Genomic DNA, 5,331 nt, shown 5'->3' with positions numbered 1-5,331 from the left:
CAGATGGACATGCATGTCCAGACCTTAAATGTGTGTTGTTTTGTGTATATTTTATGTGAGCCTATTGTGTCATCCTGTTTCCAGAAAGTTTGAAAATCCATCATATGATGTGACTATATTGAAATCATCTGTTTGGGTAATTGTCTTCATAATTTACATCCTCAATTTTCTCATGTTTTCTTATATCCAGGAAAGCATTCTGGCTGGTGGCACATGGTCAAAAACTTTTTTTTTGTTTCAGGGTCTATTGACATTCAGGGATGTGACTGTGGACTTCTCCCAAGAGGAATGGGAATGCCTGGACTCTTCTCAGAGAGCTTTGTACATTGATGTGATGTTGGAGAATTACAACAACCTGGTCTCTGTGGGTGAGAATATTTTGCTTCTAGAATTCCTAACTAATATTTTGTATGTACTGGTATTATACATTGTAAACTCTCTGTTAAGCTGTCTTAGAAACAACAGGAGACTAGGGAAAGATTGGTAGTAGAAAAGAACATTTTCATGGTTATTTGATTTTTTTCTTTCCATTTTCCATGTTAGAGGTGTCATGTACCCCTCATTTTGGTTCCACAATGCATTCAGATGCATAGTATTGTATAACATTTATACCCATATCTTCAAGCTCCATGTCCATAGTTGTACCTGGCATGGTTTTAATTGTGAGAGAAAACTCAAGATGTGCAAACTTAAAATTCTTCCTAAATATTCTGAAGATTCTAACATGAAATAGCAATAAAAAATCATTCTTAGATTCCTCTACTTTCTGTTCTCTTCATGTACTGGGCACAGTACTGTGTTAGACAACTGTATTCTTTCTAAAAATTCTAGCATGTGTCATGGGCTACCTCAGAGAACACTTGGATTATTGTATGGAAGGTGGGCCTGGTCACCTGTCCAGAGCAAATGAGATTGCCCTGGAATATGAAGAGGTGAGGCTAGCCACTAGCAGGGTGTGGGCTAGGGAATGAGCAAGAAAGCAGTGATGGCTTCCAGGGAAAGAGAAGGCAAGACTGAGAGTGGTTTTTTTTAATGCAATTCTGCTTGAAAAGATTCCTGATTATTTGACTTAGTGTAACGTCCTGGTCCCAGGATGCATCCTGCCTGTTGTTAACTATTAGAACAGGTGCCAATTACACCTTAATTGTGGTGACAATATTAGTACAAAATGCAATTTTAGTCGACTATTCTGACATCAGATTGAAATAATTTTACAAAATACAAGTCTAATGTGGGTCCATGAAGTAGGATTAGTCTTTAATTGCCTTCCTTGCTGTCTGTCTTTATATTACATTCTTCATTTACTTCCAAATGGAGAATACACAGACACACTTCTGGAAAATATTCTCTGGAGTTGGTGTACAGACTAGACTTGAGAATGACCATACAAAGAAAGATAAACACAGTAGTGTGTGGATTTCAGACAATGGAGGATAGACATGAGCAGTAGCTGTCCATGACAGCCAGGCCTTAAAGATCTAGAGCCTCGGATGTCTGGCAAAATACTTGGCTTGCCTCCATTAGTTTTAAAAAATCTAATGTGTTATTCTAGAGAGAAAAATAAACCCTGTAATGCTTTTAAGTAAGACTTTAACCCTTAAAGGAATTGGGTCTTCTAAACAGTACTCATTTCCTGACACTTATTAAGTATAAATACTGTGAACCTGGTATTGGATTAAATTCATCATCAATTTCTGAGAAGAAATATTTCAACATAGAGACATGTGTTCTAAATATAATCAGTCAATGAATTCCATCCCAAAGCTAATTACTGATTCCTCAATTTCCTGATCCATCTTGTGCCATTAGGCATTTTTCTATAAGGATAAATATGTATTGTGATTCACAGACCCTTGTAGGCTGTCAGGTTGTATTGGAGAATACATTGAATTACAGTGAAAGAAAAATGTCTAAGTAGTTGCTGGTTAACTTATCTTAAGACAGAACTTAGAGAGACAGTTATTTATCAAATGTTTAATCTTAGAACAAGCCCTATTAATATGACCTTACTCATTTTGCAGGGAATAATTACATATGTGCTCCTGTCCATCAGTATTTGAAGACTGAAAAAGAGTCTTGTCAGTGTAATGAGCTTGGCAAAGTGCTTCATGACCCCTCCACATGTGCAGTTTATAAAATGGCTGAAACTACAGAAAACTCTAATAATAGCAGATTCAGCAATCACAGGGATGCCTCTATTGACTCATCAAACCCAGATACATATGAAAGCATGTACACTGGAGAAGAACCTTGCAAATCTAAAGGCTGTGAGAAATCTTTAAATTTGTGTTCAACATTACTCAAGATCAGAAACTCTACCCTGCAAAGAAAGAGCACAGGCAGGGAGAACATGATGGCTATTTTGACTCTATGCACAGTCTTTTGCAACAACCAATCTGCATTGGAGAGAAACCTTACCAGTGTGGGAAATGCAGGAAATGCTTCAGTACTGCCTCATACCTCAAGGAACATGAGAGAATTTATACAGGAGAGAAGCCTTACAAATGTAAGGAATGTGACAAATTGTTTGCCCATGGATCCAATTTCAGGAGACATCAGAAAACCCATACTGCTAAGGAACACTGCAGTTGTCAAGAATGTGGCAAGGTCTTTCATCAGCTTTCACATCTTAAAAGCCACTACAGACTCCATAGTGGAGAAAAGCCTTACAAATGCAATGAGTGTGACAGATCCTTTTTCCACCATTCATCACTTAGATGGCATAAGAAAACTCATTCTCTAGAGAAATTATACAAATGCAAAGAATGTTGTAAGTCTTTTCTTAAATTATCAAATCTTAACAGGCATTACAGGATCCATACTGGTGAAAAGTCTTACAAATGTGAGGTATGTGACAAATCCTTTACCTTGAACTTAACCCTTAGAAGACATCAAAAAATTCATACTGAGGAGAAACCTTACAGATGTAAGGAGTGTGACAAATCTTTTGCCCAGGCCTCAGGCCTTAGAATACATCAGAAAATTCATACTGGAGAGAAACCTTACAAATGTGGAGAATGTGACAAATCCTTTATCCAGAGAGGAAATTTTAAAAGACATCAGAGAGTCCATACTGGAGAGAAACCAAGCAGATGTAAGGAATGTGGCAAATCTTTATCTACACATTCAACTCTTAGAGAACATCAGAAGATACACACTGGAGAGAAACTTTGTAAATGTAGGGAATGAGACAAATCTTTTACTACATGCTCATTTCCTAAACAATATCAGAAAATTCATACTGGAGAGAAACCTTACAAATGCAAAGTCTGCGACATATCCTTTAATTAGGTTTTAGATCTCAGACGACCTAAGAAAATTCTTCTGGAGAAAAATCTTACAAATGTGTGGAATGTGACAAGTCCTTTACCTACATGTCAAATCTTAGAACACATAGGAGAGTTCACAGTGGAAAAAGGCATTACAGATGTTAGGAATGTAAAAACTTTTTACTAGCTGCTCTTATGTATCTTAGAGAATATCAGAAAATTCACACTGGAGAGAAACTTCAAAATGCAAAAACTGTAATATAACCTATATTCACCTTTCAAATTTTAGAAAACATCAGAGAGTTCATACTGAACAAAACAATACCATTGTAAATAATGTAACATAGCATTTGTATGGTATTCTTGACTTACAAATCCCTAGTATACATAATAGAAATGTAAAGATAAGAAACTTGTGAAAGTCTTCCATCGAGTTTTAAATCTTATAAACTATCACAGAGTTTATATTCAAATAAAATTCTGTGATAGTAACTGTGTTAATTGTTCCTTATGTGTGTGGGTGCTTTGTCTACAAGACTTTCTGTGCACTCCATGTTTGTCTGTGGAGGCCCAAAGAGGGCATCAGATACCCTGAAGCTGTAGTTAAAAACAGTTGTGAGCTATTGTGTATGGTGATGATTAAACCCTGGTCTTCTGGAAGAGCAAGCAGTGCTGCTATACACTAAGCCTCTCTCCAGCCCCTGGGAGTAGATGTAATAAAAGTATCTTTCAACATACAAAAATTGATAATAATGCCATGCAAGGTGGTGCTCACCTTCAATTCCTGTACTCAGGAAGTGGAGGCAAGAAGATCTCTGTGAGTCTGAGACCACACTGGTCTATACAGTGAGTTCCAGGACTTCCAGGACCACATAGACCTTTTCTCAATAATAATAATAATAATAATAATAGTAATTATTATTATTATGACAAAATATAGTAACATAAAAATGTGACAAAGCCCTCTAACTGTGCTGTACATCAAAAACTCATACTTCTGAGAAACCACATCAATGTATACTATAAATAATCCTCATGTCTTGTTGTCCATTAGCAATTATAGCCGTCAAACACATTCAATTTGAGAAATCCTTTACCTAGTGCTCAGATTGCTGACAGAAAAGCAAGTCCAACCTGAAGGAAAACACAAAAAAGGTGCTCCAATAAAGTTTCACTATTTGTTCACTTTCTAAATTTTCATACTAGAGTTAAACCTTAAAATAGAAAGAAGGCAAGAAAGTCTAAAGAAAAAGCTGTCCATGTTGGTGCAGCCATGTTTGATGGGAATGGTGAAAGTCAGAAAGCCAGCAGAGCTGCTTGAGAAAGATCCAGCAAAGCCGAGCCACGTGATGGCTACCATGCCACTTTAGGCTTTGATAACTGCATCTTCCATGTTTGGGGGAGGATTCATATGTGTCCAAATTGGGGATACTGGATTCATGGGCAATTTCTTATGAATCATTTATGACTTCTACCAGAAGTACTGCTTCTAAGCTTCCCCAGTAAAGTCCTGAGCATACTACCCTGCCTGCTTTTAGGGAGATATCCTCATCTACTTTAAGCTCTTCCTTATGCCTTGGAGGTTGTGATGCACATAAAGAAGCCAGAGATTTCTTGTTGAAAATCTGAGATATTCTTGAAACATCTGCCCCTATACTTACTCAGGAATAAGATAATCAGAATAAAGTACAAGCCTCTTCCTACTGTACACTCAGGTGATTGTGTGGCATACCCAGTAACAACGTTAGATTAACTGGAGTTACTTCTACCTTATACAGGGATTTATGTTGATGGGCAAAGACTGTTGTGAAAAACTGATAAAAGAATACGGTGTCAGGACCTCCCTTTCTTAGAAAAGTCATCTTGTGCAGGGCCACTGTGGTGTCCTATGACCAGGGAATAAAAATAACAGAATTAGACATATAAATAAATTTTATAAACGTATAAAATATGAACATTGTATTATGCCAGAAACTGAATAATAACTGCAGCAGCTTTGGCCTGAGGATTTTTCTTGGGCACTCTGACCATTAAGAGTTAATAATACACTGCTCAGAACATG

Source organism: Peromyscus californicus, unplaced genomic scaffold, assembly GCF_007827085.1.
Source record: "Peromyscus californicus insignis strain IS unplaced genomic scaffold, ASM782708v3 Scaffold_4__1_contigs__length_199733344, whole genome shotgun sequence".
Lineage (NCBI taxonomy): Eukaryota > Metazoa > Chordata > Mammalia > Rodentia > Cricetidae > Peromyscus > Peromyscus californicus.
This window is presented reverse-complemented; position numbering follows the sequence as displayed.